The following is a 16,396-nucleotide window of genomic DNA, read 5'->3' as shown; positions in this document are numbered from 1 at the left end:
TTATTCGAATTGGGTCAGGCTTATTTGAATTGAGCTTAAAATATGCTACTATTTATAAAAAGCTCATATAATCAAGCCTGACCCTAACACTTTTGGGCTTATTGGGCAGGCCGAGTACTTAAAACTTTTTTAAAAATTTTTCTTTATTTTTAAATAATTTTGTTAAGCATAAAATAATATTTTAACTTTAAAATAATAAAATAAAAAATAATAACTTATCATCTTTGTAGTTAAGTAGCTTTGTTACTGTTTTGTTATATTATATGTAATTTATTCATGAATTTTTTATTTACTTATAAATTAATATCTTATAAACTATTTTTAAAATTTTTTTACTTTAAAATTAATTATCTTATTTTATAAAAAATATAAAATATAAAATATAATTTTTTTGGATAAGCAAATGATGTATAGGACTCAAAACCTTTTTTTTTAAAATTGGGTCTTAAAATATAAAAATCAATATTAAAATATATTTTAAATATTATTTTGAGATATTTTATTGATTAAAATAGGAAAATATAAATATTTTTATTTTTTTTTAAAAAATAACTATAGCACTCAAATATATAATATTTTAGTATAAAATTACATAAAACTTAAAGAATTAATTAATATTTATTATGTTTTATATATTTTTTAAAAAAGTTATTTTTTATTCTGGTATCTGAACTAAGTCTGAACTCGGTCGGGAACATTAAAAATTATTTTTTTGGGCTCAGGTCTAAATTTTTCCGACAGGTTCAAACTAGCCTGTTGAGTTTGTCTCAAATTATTGGTTCTATTTTTTGTCCATCATTAGAATGTGTGGTGACTTTAGGTTGAAGTTGATGAATAATGAACCAGAGAGGGACACATGCTGTGAGATGGGAGGGAAATCACAGCCCAAATGGGTATTTGGCCATGGGTTGCAGTGGCTTTTCCAATGGAGATGAAGGGTATGAAGATAGTGATGGCCAAGTAGACAAGATTAAGGAAACCACTGAGAGAATGAACAAAAAGATTGACCATGCAACCTGCCTCAGAATGCTGTCGCATATGCTGTCCCTAAAACTAGTGATATAAAGATTGACAACGAGAGGAGTGTCAATGACATATAATGTGGGAGGAACGAAAGGTCACATTAAAAGTACATAAAAAAGTTTTAAGTCTTCCACATTATAATCACTTGGTTTATTTAATTGTATTAGTTGTGTTAATTGTGTAGACAACTCCAGGGAGAAGATGAAAGAGGAAGAAAGAGGGGGAAGTGTGTACACCCTACTCCTACAGAGCCACAACACATGGAGACCATTTACAATGTGAGCGCGCACATTCTGTTCTAATGGGTGTATCAGCCAATTTTCAATGAGTTTTTAACCATTTTTCTTTTGCAGAGTGTATAGGCTAGCCTTAGATCTGAAATGGTGATTGATGAGGGCATTGTTGAAGAATACATGGTGCACCACACAGATCCAGGAACAGAGTTCCCGGTTCAAAACAAGAGAGAAATCAGAAAAAGCAAGCATACATAATCTAAAGCACCAAGTGGTTTAAGGAAAATTGGGTTTCATTGGAGACGGATCAAATGTGAAGCAGCCTTCTAAACTCCCTTTGAACACTAAGCCTAAGACGGAGCGGACATCCTAATGTCACAAGCTCACAATTGCAAGCCAAAATTAGAAGAGGATTGGACTTTAACCCTCGAGAATCTTCTCGCGACGCTCTCTAGTCTACCTCTCTCGCTTGCTCCGATCTGTGCGCCGCTAATTCTTACTGTGGATGTGCGGTGCGGGTTTGGTTTAAATCATTAAAATGGGGTGGGCTATGGCGAACACCTACGTAGTATAATCCTTCAATTTTACACATTTTATTTTAATTCTTTAATTTTATAAAAAAATTTAATGTTTTAATTTTAATACTGTTCATTTTTTCTTAATAAATTTTTAAACTGAACTTTTAAATATTGATAAAGTATTCTTAAATGTTGAAATATTAAATTTAATTTTTTTAAAATAATAATGATTGACATAAAAAGTAATCATTTAAAATAAATGATGTTAGAGTTAAATGACTAAAAAAATACTTTACAAAATTAAATGACTAAATTAAAACTTTATATAAAATTAGAAGACTAAAAATATACTTTAGCCTTTTTTTTAAAAAAAAATATATATATACTCTCTTTCTTACAAAATATAAGATATTTTTAATTAAATTTCACTTTTTAATAAAATATTCAATTGTTTTCAATTTAATCACATTTTTATGTTTAATTTTATTTAATAAAGTATTTCATTTTAAATTAAATATAAAGTGATTTATTTATTATGGGTATTTTTGAAAAAAAGTACAATGATTATATCTTGAAATACTCCCTCTATCTCAAATTATAAGATACTTTTAAAAAAATTTTACATATTAATAAACCTTATTAAATGCACTTAACAACGTTATCTTTTTAAAATAAAAATATAAAATTTTAAAAATATCCATTATTTAATACATTGAAAGAGAAGGGATAGAAATTAATTATAGAAAGAAAAGGAGCAATATTAAAATTGGTATGTTTAATGAAACATTAATCCACTCAGAGTGTTTTATATTTTGGGATGGAGAAATTTTATTAAAAGTGTCCTATAACTTGAGACAAAAAAAGTACTAAAAATATCTTATATTTTAAATATTTAAATTTTAAAAAATACATTATATTTTTAAACGTAGAGAATATTTATTTATGTTTAGTTAGTTATCCTCCCTCTGTTATATCTTATTATTATTATTATTATTATTATTATTATATTTTTTCTCTGAAAATTTCATATTCTCACCGAATGCTTAGTAATTTTCTAAATCTTAAAATTCCCCCCTCTATGTCTCAAAATTACTTATAACTATTTTATTACATAGAGATTAAAATCAAAGATGTTATCATTTTTTTCTTATGTCCCCATTAATAGTTGGTGAGAGAAGGTATGTAAATTTAATAAAAATAAAATTAAAATTTTATTAAAATTTTTAGGTAGAGTTAATAAATTTTAAAATTTGTTTTAATTTTGACGCACTATATTAAAAATAATTTATAAATAAAATAAGATCATTATTTGAAATCTGAAGGAGATAATAAGCATAAAAGTTTAATGTTTACCCATATACAATTTCTTTTTATATCATTTTTATGGTGAAATGCATGAATTCAATGATAAACTTTTAACTAAGTCTGGAAATTAAAATCCTATATAACAAAGGAAAAATTACATATAAGTTTTACAGAGCTAACTTATTTACAAATAATTTCACAAAATTTAAAAACTACAATTAGGTCCCTTAAAATTTGAGTGTTACTTGAAATTTCAATAAAAAGATAATAATATTCCTCTTAAACACACACATACACACATTACATCATTTAAACAATTTGCAATTACGTAAATTATCAGTAATTTATAACTTTAACTTTAACTTTTTATAATTATAACTTCATATATTTAATGATTAAATTGATTAATTTAACTATTGAATATGTGAAATTATATTTATAAATAAGTTAAAATTATAGTTGTAAATTATTGATGAAGTAGTTGTGAATAATTAATCTTAAAATTATTAGTAATGTATGATTGTTTAATTATTTAATATGTGAAGTATAATTGTTAAAAAAATTGAAACTATAGTTGTTATTTGTTGATAAAATGATTGCAAATTAATTATTTGATTGATGTAATATGTGTTTAATAAGGGTACTATTATCTTTACAGGTTAATTTTAAATTACACTTAGGTTCTAAGAAATCTGACTGTGATTTTCAAATTTTGTGAGACTTATTTGTAAATAAATTTGCTCTATGATACCTATATATAATTTTTCTTATAATAAATGCAATGCCTTTTCAAATCTTCAGCATTATTGCATATTCAAATATTAGTAACAAGGTTAATAAGTAAAATGGACCTTGAACTCTTGCTTGAAAAGCACACTAGATCTTAAATTTTTAAAATATATAAAATAAAACCAAAATTTTTAAATTCATAACAAAATAAACTCTGACTATTAAATTTTTAAACTCCATTACTGTTCACACGACACTGTTCATTATGGACCCCAGTTGATGCTAACGTGTCATTGTCAATTAGTGCCATAGATCCTAAATTATTATGTTAGTAGTATTCTGGACCTTGAACTTTGAAATTTTGAGCAAATACCCTTATCATTTATGTATAGAATGTTGACTATTACGTAGACTAAATTAACCTTAGCATGATTCGCCATGATGAATGCATCGTTGGCCATGGCAAACGACCTATAATTTTGTAAAATAATATTTTTTTTATTTTTTTAATGTTTTCCAAATGATTGACATCTCATACTTTTGTATATTCTATAACTCTAATTTAATATTATTTTAAATAATATTTATTTATTTAATGGTAAAAAATTTGGGATCTCATTTGAAAAGAAATTTAAATATTCGATACTTTTAATTAACTAATTAATTTGAGTTTTAAATTCATTGATAAAATTATTGATTTTTGCATCTATTATCTATAAAATCTTATGATACTTAAACTTCTGTTCAAATAGGATCCTAATTTTTATCATTAAATAAATAAACATTATTCAAAATAAGACTAAATTAGAGTTATAGAGTATATGAAAGCATGAGATACTAATTATTTGGAAACATTAAAAAAAGGAAAACAAATGTTATTTCACAAAATAATGTGTTGTTTGCTATGGTAACGATACATTCACCACGACAAACCACATTGAAACTAATTTAGTCTACATAATAATTAACATTTTACAAATAAATAGTAGGGATAATTTGCACAAATTTTTAAAGTTTAGCTCAAAATAATAGGGATAACACTACTAACATAATAACTTAGAGTTTGTGACGCTAATTGACAATGACACGTTAGCATCAACTAGAACCGTGGTGAACAGTGCATCATGAACAATAACAGCATTTAAAAATTTAACATTCAGAGTTATTGCTAATAAGTTATGAATTTAGGATTTATTTTAAATATTTTTAGAGTTCAGGATACATGGCGCTTTTCAAGTAAGAGTTTAGGATTCATTTTATTCATTAACTCTAATAACAATAGCAATAAAGATTATTTCCCTTGAAATAACTCTTAATAACATATTCAAATAAATTTACATATACAAGTCCTATATCAACAATTCAATATCCATGTTTTTATAATACAAAATCCACTTGTTTTGGGCGATTTCCAAAATTATAAACAATCAATATTTTTTAACTTTGTAAATTATAATTAAAAAAATCTGCAATGCAATCTTAAAATTTTTACATCACAAAATCCAGTTATTGAGCATGACGGAAATTGCTTGAAGCTTTTATTATGATATAATTGCTTTTTTAAACCAGGGGATTTTCCGTCTTTTTTCCTCACCTCAAAACATAATTTCGCTTGTGTCCTACAACTTTGCAGAGAAATTTTAGAGTTCTATGGTTCAAGTGGCGGAGCTACTCATTGGTGAGCACCCCTTCACTTTGAAAAAAATTATAAGTTATGTATGTGAGCTTTGCAACTTTTCACCCTTGTTCTTGATATTTTGCACCATTTAGATTAAATAAAAAATATTTGGTCTTAAAAACTTATTATTTTAATGATAAATGTAAGATATGAAGAACATATAAGATCATAACAACCTATTTAATATATATATATATATATATATATTAAAAATGACGATTAATTTACTTTTGTTATTACAATTTATTCATAATATAATTATATTATTTTTAAAAAATTTATTAATTTTTAATTAAATTATGTTGCACCTCCTAATTTTGAATCCCTACTCCGCCACTGATTGAAATGTCATAATATTTCTTTTGAGGACCTCAATGCCATTCTTCCTAAATTTTACTTCTTTCTCAACATATACATTATAAATTTGAATCAACAGCCTGCAGCAACATGTATCTTCTATACATGCATTCAAAAAAGAATGAAGAAATGCATCGTATTTTGAGGAAGTTAGAAATAAAATACTCATTTCATCAGTTCTTTATTATAAGAAAAATTGTCAGTTGCTTTTTTTTTTTTTAAATTATAAGAGAAAGTGTAAAATTCAAGAAGCATTTATTCTTTTCTTGTTTTTTAAATTACCCCTCATAAAATGAAAGTGTATTTTCATGAGAGAAACTTGTTTCATTAATCACAAGAATATTTTAGTCTAATTTTTTTAATTAAGGGTAAGACTTACACATTTAGTCTTATATACTTACACACTACTATAAAATAACTATACGTAATAGGATTTATTCAACGGTTAATATTAAAAATGTTTAATATGTATAGGTGAAAAATCAAAAAATTCATATTAAACAGTTATTAAATAAACTATGAAATAATATAAATTAATACTCAACGATTTTTATGTATAACTATAGAGTATATGAATAAATAAATTTTTTTTTCTAAAAACTTACTCAACAGTTAATCTAAAAAATCGTTGAGTATGTAAATGTAAATACTTAACGGTCAAATTGAAAAACCGTTGAGTATATAAATTTTTTAAATAATTTATTTTTTTTATCTTTTTAAAAACTTACTTAACCGTTAATGTATAAAAACCATGTAGTATTTTGTCTAAATACTCAATATTTTTTTAGATTAACTGTTTAATATATTAATTATTTGAATAAGGGTTTTGTATATTTTTTAATATATATGGAATGATTAATTATAACTGTTGAGTAAATGGATATATGCTCAACAATTATATTCATTTAACCATTTATTATATTAACTAATTAAATAAGGGTCTTCTTTATATATATATATATATATAAATATGCAACAGCGACTAAGCTATTAACTCTTGAGTGTATATATATCTTTTTCATACATATTTACGCAACGGTGAAGGATGAACTGTTGAGTATATGGATATATACTCAACAATTAAAATATAACCGTTTACTATATATATAAACAAAGTAATTTTTTTTTTAAAAAAGCAAATTATATTCAATAGTTTCAATATTTAACCATTGAATATCTTCCCTTTCTCCTCACGCTTTACGTACTGCCACAGTAGAGCTCGCGCAGCCGTCTGTCATTCAAAAAAAAATTGCAGACTTTCCCATTCCAACTTGAAACCCTAATCCCTCCGTTGTTGGCCTTAAGCTCTTTATCTTGTGAGCTCATCCCAGCCCATTATCAGCTTATCACTATTGTCGTCTCTATCTTCACTGCGTTCACTGCATTTCTTCCCCCGTTTCGTGAGCTCCTTGCTGGTACAGTGGTCTCTTCCCCTAGATGAATACCCCAAGCTCTAGTTTTCCATTGAAGAACTGTGGTGGTCATCCTCACTCCAGCTCTCAAAGGCCTTAGTTGCATTCTGGTTTGAGGTCCCTGGAGCTCGCTTCCAATATTGCCAATCCAGCCTCCTAGTTCACTCGTGCTTGTGTTGTGCTTGTGCTTCATTTATGGCTCATTGCTGCTTCTCCCACTAGCTATTGTTGTTCAAATGGCCTTAATCCCTTCTCCTCTTGCTTTTAGAACAGCCATATAACATGATCTTGTGAGGTAATTAATTTTTTCTTTCTTTCTTTCTAATTGCAATTATTGGTGCGATAAATAGTTGAAATTTAGAAACTTGAAGTTGCTATGTCAGCGAGTACACGTACTATAATTTAGCCCTGTAAAATAGGATTGAGCAAAGGGATAATGTAATTTAGCTTTGTAAAATAGAATTTAACTATGTGAATTTATAAGCTTGAATGAATTGAGTGTTATTGATATTAAGGTTGCTCTCATCATTAAAAATTAGTATTGATATACATTGTGAATTTTTTATCCTTACGATTATCTATAGTGCATCTTTTGGTTTAACTGTTCTAGGACTTTGAATACTCTGTTAATTTTATTTTGTTCAAGCTACTGAGGGCCTTGTAAATATGCATAGTTGATTATTTTGTCAACTTATTTTGCATTGTATAAATTATGTTCATGTCTAATTGAAATAGCTCATGGTTGAATTGTGAGTACTTGTGGCTATTATCTAAAATGAGCTTTGGTGATATTTTGCAATCAATTGCCTTCACTCTTAGCCACATTACAAGTGTATAAAGCTTATAAAGTTTTGTTCTAAAATTAATTTGAGATTGATCTATGCGTATATTGGTTTGAAATTATCGTTATTTTAATATTGAATTTGTGAAAATAAGGCATTAAGCTCGAGAAGTGCTCAATTTTATGCCGTTATGTTGTCAAAATTTTTTTAATTTTTATTTTGCAATTATGTAGAAGAAATTTGAGTTTTCTTTCTTTGAAGTAGTTTAATATTTTGTTTGATTAAATTGGTATAGATAGAGAATAAGGCTTAAGGAACACTTATTTTAAGCCATTATAGCAATGAAATTGTCTTATTTTTTTTTAAATAATTGACTTGTGACTCACTGAATACTTTTCTATCTTTATTACCTTGCTTAAACAAGGGCATTAATTATGAATAAGGAGCGAATGTCTATGCCTCATTACTCAACAATTCATAATCGTTGAATATTATTTAAAATGACCATTGAATATTACCATTTTTGTAATAGTGACATTTAATCAAATCATGACAAGTAGATATTAATATGTTAATAAAATTAATAGAAAGAATTTATTATAAAATAAATAATCTATATATAAAAGATTCATATATCTTGATTTAATTGAAAACAAGAATATTAAGTATATAAGGCTAACTATAAAAGTTTTCTCACTCTTTTTAAATGTGAAACATAATTTTTAGGATTAACAAACTTTTTCAAAATGTATGAGTTAGTTAAAATTTTCGTATACTTCTTTCGGTCATGTTTATAAGGTGGAGAGAAAATAATTTTTTGAATTATATTTATAAGTCATGTTATTAATTTTTGTTGTGATAATTTTTTCCTTTTATTACTATTAAAAGTTGGTGAGAGAAACTATGCATATTTAATAAGAATAAAATTATAAGCTCATCAAATTTTTATACAAAGCTAATGAATAATTTAAAGTTTTCCTTGATTTTGATAATATGTTAGAAATGATTTAAAATAAGAGAGGACGACTATTTGAAAACCGCAGGAAATAATAAGCATAAAAGTTCAATGTTGGCCCAAATGCAGTTTCTTTTTATACCATTTTCTTTTGAAATGCATGAATTCAATGATCAAACTTTTAGCTAAATTTGGAAATGAAAATCCTATGTAATAAAGGCAATGCCCATTCAAATCTCAAAGCATTTATTGCATATTCAAATATAAAAAAACAACAATAATAAAGATTTCCCCTAATAAATGTTCCCTATTTGAATTGGATGGAATTAATAACTCACGTATCTATAAATAAGGGGGGTCAGTGGTGTGTGAAGTGTGAACTTCTCACATCATATCCCCTAGAAAAACACAAAAAGATCATATGGCTCCATACATGAAATCTCTACTTGTGCTGCTAGCCATATTTGTTTCAATCATGAAAGTTAATGGCGATCTTCCACCTTTTACAGTGACTATAACAGTGTAACTCATCAATCGCTTAGATCATCAGCAGAACTTGACTCTCCATTGCAAAGATAAGAATCATGACCTTGGAGAGGTTACTATGAGCTTTAAAGATCTATATTCGTTCAAATTCACAGCAGATCCGTGGGCATGGAGATCCTTGTATTTCTGTAGCTTTTGGTGGTCGTCAACTTCTTCGCGTCATTACTATGATGTTTACGTGCAGAAACGAGACAAATGCCATTTGTGCATTTGGACAATATATGAAGATGGTCCTTGCGATGCCGATGGATTTTGCTATCCTTGGAATCGTCAACCACAGTCAAAGCGTGCTCCACTTAGTGTTTTTACACCACAAAAAACCAACATTACTCAACCTCATCATCTTTAATTGTTAAAATAATATTTTAATGCAGTTTACCTTTATTGTCATACATCTATGAAACTGGTATATCCATCCATGTGTCAAATTTATGTTATGGTGTGTTTGAACTGACGTGGAGATTTGGATTTAGATCAAATTTTTTGTTTGCATACACATAAAAATTTATGGATTTGAATTTCCATTTTTCATTGCATTTGTTTTGTAATGTCAAATTTTTTTATTATTAATTATTTAAAATTTTAGTCACTTTGATCAAACCTCTCATTCTCGGCTTTGCATTTTCACTGTTGATGCATACATTCTTGATTGTTAAAATAATATTTTAATGCAGTAATACCTTTATCGTCATACATCTATGAAAGTGGTATATCTATCCATGTGTCAAATTTATGTTATGATGTGTTTGAACTAACGTGGAGATTTAGATTTGGATCAAGTTGTTTGCATACACATAAAAATTTATGAATTTGAATTTTTATTTTTCATTGCATTTTTTTTGTAATTTTAAATTTTTTTAATTCTCTAATCATTTGAAATTATAATAATTTTGATCATTCTTGACTTTTCATTTTCATTGTTGATGCATACATCTATGACTTTTTGTATCTTTTTTTATCCCATTGATTAAAAAATATAAGTAAACTTTGATCACTTTTAATTTTTCATTCTTGTTATGAATCTCAACGCATCGCTCTTTTTCATTTAAAATGTTTTAATCTAACCAAACAAAATATTTTAAATATATGAATTTAAATGTAAGATTTAAAATGCGACATTTTAAATTTTAAATTTAAAACCAAATTCACCAATCTAAATGTTACCTTAGTTCAAAATATTGAAGTTATTGTGGTAAGAACTAAAGTAATGTTCAACACACGGGAGGAAAAAATGACACTTTTCGTAAGTTAAGTTGCTTTGTAATTTTGATTATCTGAAGAAAAATATGAAAGCGCAATAACTCATGATGGCAATTTAATGTTTGGGAGTATCTCTTTGTAATATTTTTGTTGGCATGTAATAAGGGGTTTCCTTTAATTTCAGGCTCAAAACCGTGATTCATTCTTGCATTATTTCATTTATTCCCCGTAGTATTAGCTGTATTTTTGGGTTTTCTAGTTGTATCTATAGGGCGTTGTGCATTTTGTTTCCGATCAGCTACGATATTTTGTAGGCCAATACAGTGTAGTATAATTTAATGAGTAGCAAAATCAATGTTTGAAAATTAGATTTTATTGGTCAAAAATTTTATAATTTCCTCTCCTAAGGTTTCCTTGTGGGAGCTTCTCTCCTTCCATAATTAGTGGAAATGAAGTTATTTTCTATATAACCTTTGTCCTCTGGTGCCTCTCTCACTGGCTTTGCGCCATGAGAGTAATGTTTAACGTAGATGGGTGTGTGGTTAGTTTTTTTTTTTTTGGTCTCTTTTTGTTGGCAAGTTTTCTTTCTTTGATCTGAGCTTCTGGGAAGCGAATAAGGGTTTGATCAGTGTCAATTGGTGAGGCAGAATGCAACATCCCAATTTAAATTTTTAATAGTTAATTTGAGTTAATAAAAATTTTAAAAAATATTTAGAGGTAAATAAATTAGTAGGAGATGATTATTAGACCTAACTTAAAATATAATTTAAGTTAAGATTTTAAAAATTATTATTATTATTATTATTAGAAAAGAAAAAAGAGAAATATAATAGAGAGAAAATGAGAAATGAAATATAAATATACATTTGCGTGTGTAGAAATAAAAAGCAAATAAAAAAAAATAGAATGGAGGGGGCGGACGTTTCCGCGTGCTGTGATTACATACATATATAAATATATATTTAAAAAAAAAAAAGAAAGGAAAGCAAAAATGGGGTGGGACTCACATTTTATTTATCTAAACCAGCCCCTTTTTCCTTCTCATTTTTCCAAGCACTCTCTCCTTTCCCTTCGCAACGCGAACAATGAACAAAGCAAGCAACAGTGCACGGGTCTGTCGGTGCTCGAGAGCTACGTTTTAAAGGTGAGACTTTTTAATAAAATATTTAGAGTGAGATTTTAAGCTTTTCAAGACTAAGTAAGTATTCTAAAGTTTTTTTTTTAACTATCCTTCCTCTTTGGTTTCAGATTTTAGAGTGGTAGAAAATCTAAGGTTTAGAAAGGGATGAATTTATGTTGAATAAATGTGATTGTTGAGGTTGTTAGTGGTATAATAAATGTTATAGAGTATAAATTTGTTGATAAATTTGAAATTTGACACTTATGAATCAAACTCTAGGCTAGATTTTTATTAAATTCAAAAATATATGTTAATTTATTGAGGTTTAGATGATTATTTGGGATGAGAAATGTATTGTTATGGCTATAAGATGATGATTCTAAGCTTTAGACTCAATTTTTAATTTTTGAATATTTTAGGTGCGAATTTATGAAATAAAAAAAATTTTAATGATAAAAATTAGTTTAGAGGTTGATTTTAGCTTATTAATGTTTATTGATAACTAAAAGAGGAGTTAGGAATTTTAATAGTAATAACTCTAGATTCGTATTAAAATTGAGATTAAAAATTATGTTATATTCTCTAATCCTATTATTAGAGTTATTTTATTAGTTTCAATAATTGAAACTAATATTTATAAATAATATGTTATTTGTAGATTGTGTTGTTGGTGAAGATTGTGGTGGGAGAGAAATTGTAAGGAATAATTTATTGAAAAAGTCATAAAATAACTATGCTTTTAATTTGTGATTAGTGTTGCTTCATACTAATTGGGTGATTATTAAGAAAATTATGAAATGTTGTTGAGAAATTACCTTGTTATGTTTATGGAAAAATTATGAAATTGTGGATATGCATTTTAAAGTATTTTTCCAAGTGAGATGTTATATAATAATATTGTTAAAAATGAGAAAATTATAATATTGTATAATTATACAATATTGTTATGAATTTTTTTTTATTATTGTGGGAGGTGTTGGGAGATTTATTATTATTATTGTATTTATGTGCCACGTGGTACGCCCCTATTGAAACCCAATAGGTGGCTTGTAAGGGCTTGAGCTAATCTACCTTTGGCCAAGTAATTTAGCATCGAGTGAAAGCTATTGCTCGAGGTTAATGGAGGGAGATAGAGATAATTGTTTGTCATGTATTGTAATATTTCTTGTATTTTTGCTAGAATTATATGACTATTGTTTTCCCACTTAGCAAGCACATATTTAACTATTTGAATACATTATCATAAATTCGCATTGGTTAATGAAACTTTTGAGTCTCATTATGTGATTAACAATTTTTAAGAGAAGAGCCACGAGTGACGCGTGGAGGAATCTCTGAGGTTTAGTGACATAGATCCACTGTCTCTTTTGGATATTTGATTTATAATTTTTAATGTGTTATATTGCCAATACTAAGGCTTTTGTTTATTGACAATTATATAAATGTAATGATATAATCATGCACTTTAAACTATTTTTATTTTCGGTACACTTTGAATGATTGTAACTTTGATCTCTGATTTATTTTGGATGGTTTAAAATGACATGATTATGAGATCAAATAATTGGCTTGTTTTAGAAATTGATTAAGTTGTTAATTATTGGTTTATGGTTTACACTTGTTAGGAGTGTAAGGATGAAAAATGTGGTTTTAGCCTAATGGCATGTAGGAAGTAAAAATTTATCTGAGATGTTGTATTGTGTAAGTTTAAGCCAATTATAAAATGTTTTATATTAAATTTATTGATATAAAATGTGTTGGGTGGTTGTAACCCAACTATGGTTGTAAATGTATATTAGTTGTATAAAATTATTTTGTATTATTTAAAAAAGGGTTTAATCTTTTTCTACTATGATAGTGTTTAAATTATAAAATTATTTTAAAAAAATATAGGATAAGTTGACTTCTGTTTATCATGATAGACATTTTTTTACCATGATTGAGTTAAATTATTTTTTTAAAAAAAATATTAAGATGTTACACAGAGGTCATCTATCCGAAGGAAAGACAAGAATATAAACTCATTCATACTCTATTCAATAAAATTACATTAGTTTAATCAAAAATCTCATATTAAAAAAAATCAAATCCAATGTCCAATTAAAAACAATATCTCATATTCTGATAGATCAATTTTCAATTTCCTTCTATATTGTTTTTTAAATTGTGTTTACTGTTCATATCCGGCATCCTTTTTTTTTTTTTGGGTTAACAGATCTGGCATCCAATTAGTACAATACTCCTTCTATCCCTACATATAAAAGGTTTTTAATCAAATCTCATATACTACTAAAAATTTGTTATTTAATTAAAATTATATACAATAACAATAATTTTCCATTTTACTTTTAATAATATTAAAATTAATATCATAATAGTAATAAATAAAAGCATATAATTAATATCTCCTCCATTTCATAAGACATTGAGAAAAGTGCGATTGACAGGAGAACAAATTGTGACAAAAGAGCGAGTCATGTTTCTCAATTTCCGTAAGTCTTGAGAATCCTCCAGCACCATTGCACACTTTCTAACTCACTTTCCAGTTGCGACCAATGGGAGCCATTGGAATCACCCTTTTTTTTTTTTCCAAGAGATACTGCTATGAAAAGCTATTTACTTGTCCATTGTAGAATTTTTTTTAGTGTAAATTAATTTATTTAAGATGAAATTAAAAAAAAAAAAAGCTAACATATATATGAATAGTAAATTAATATTTTTCCTCCTTTTCTCCCTTCAATCAAACAAAAAATTATTGAAAACCTCTCCTCTCCCTTCCTCCCAACAAAATCAAACATGATAATATGAGAGCATTTTCCTCCCATTTCCTTAAACCAAGCATAGCCTCAGGGATTTTAAGAACTTTTATGCTTTGTAGATAGGTTTTTTTATGGATGCTTCAATGTTTAATGAGTTTATTTGTTCTTATGCTATTGGGTGTCCAATTCTAGTATACATTTGGGTTTTGGAATTTGCTCTTGTAGAAAATTGAAAATTGAGTTTTTTTTATAAACAACTGTATATAGTTTTACAGATTAAAAATTTTAAAAAATAATAAATAAATAAATAAATAAATATATATATATATATATATAAAAAGGTTACTTAAAATAACCACTATATAACTTTAGAGACTAGCATTTGTTTGTAAACAATATACTATTATATAGTCTCTAATTTTTTTTAAAAAAACTAAGACTATGTAACGGTTAATTAAAATAACCTTTATATAGTCTTTTAAAGTCAATTTCACATCTTTTGGCAAAAAAAAAAAAAAAAAAAAACAAAAAGAAGAAAAGAAGAACAGTCATTTCACATCTTCGACACAATGGCTTTTAAAATATCAGTTATATAGGGACATTACATATAAACTATTTTTTAGCATTGAATTTTTGTTAGAAAGTATAGGTTAGATTTATATTGTAAGGGAGAGTGCTTGCAAAATAACCATCAAATTAAAAGAAAAAAGAAATTCTTTTGTACATGAACTGCCAACAAAACTCCTATGTAAACAATTATAAAAGCAAATAAAATTCAACAATTTCTTTTGTTGGCATTATACAAATAACCAACAACGAAGGTGAAACCAAATGAAGCCTTTCGTAACATGACGCCTACGTTGCTCGCTCTGTCCTCTTAAAATGGTGTCACGTTGCTCCTTTATTTGTAGCACTAGCATAACACCTTCTATATCTTGGATTTTAATATTCTGGACCTATGCTTATTTATCACAACTACATAAAGGACTTTTTATATTAATTAAATTAACATTTTAAACTGGTTTGTGAAACTCGTACAAAAACTGATGTAGAAAATATACTTTTTATACTGAATCCAACAAATGTAAAAAATAAAAAAACATTTTATTGCACAAAGTAAGTAAATTATTCTGTAGTTATTGGGAGTTTTCGATCTCATTATATGGTATTTAACAATTTCAAGCAAAAGATCGAACGGGGCGAAAGGGGAAGCAGGTTGAGACTTGAGGTGGTTTGATTGTAATGCCTCAAGACTCAAGTGTCATGTCTTTATTTTGTATTATATTTTGTGCGAATGCTAGTTTACAACTCCCATGCATTTTATACTCTGATACACTATTTGTATAACTATTATGTCTTGATATTGCATGACTAGTTAAATACTCCTCTGATTTAATTTATAAGTCACTTCTAACATGTTTTATCAGTATTAAAAAAATCTTAAAACTTATTAACTTTGTCTTAAGATTTAATAATTTTTTAATTTTATTCCTATTAAATATACACAATTCGATAACATATTTTCTTTTCCAACATTTAATGGAAGGTAAAAAAAATTTATAATAAAAATTTAACGACGTGACTTATGAATAGGATTAAAAAATTTTTTTTTCTCTGCCTTATAAATAAGACCAGAGTGAGTATATTATTATGTGGATGCTGCAATTATGTGATGGACAACTTTATATCAGTGTGGTATATTTGGAATATCCTTGCAGCAGGTTCGTGTTATTACTACTGTAAGCTATTTTTTATCATGGCAGTCTTTATATCTTGGGT

This window comes from Prosopis cineraria, unplaced genomic scaffold, assembly GCF_029017545.1.
Source record: "Prosopis cineraria cultivar Desert tree isolate PC_DT_omini unplaced genomic scaffold, ASM2901754v1 PC3, whole genome shotgun sequence".
NCBI lineage: Eukaryota > Viridiplantae > Streptophyta > Magnoliopsida > Fabales > Fabaceae > Prosopis > Prosopis cineraria.
This window is presented reverse-complemented; position numbering follows the sequence as displayed.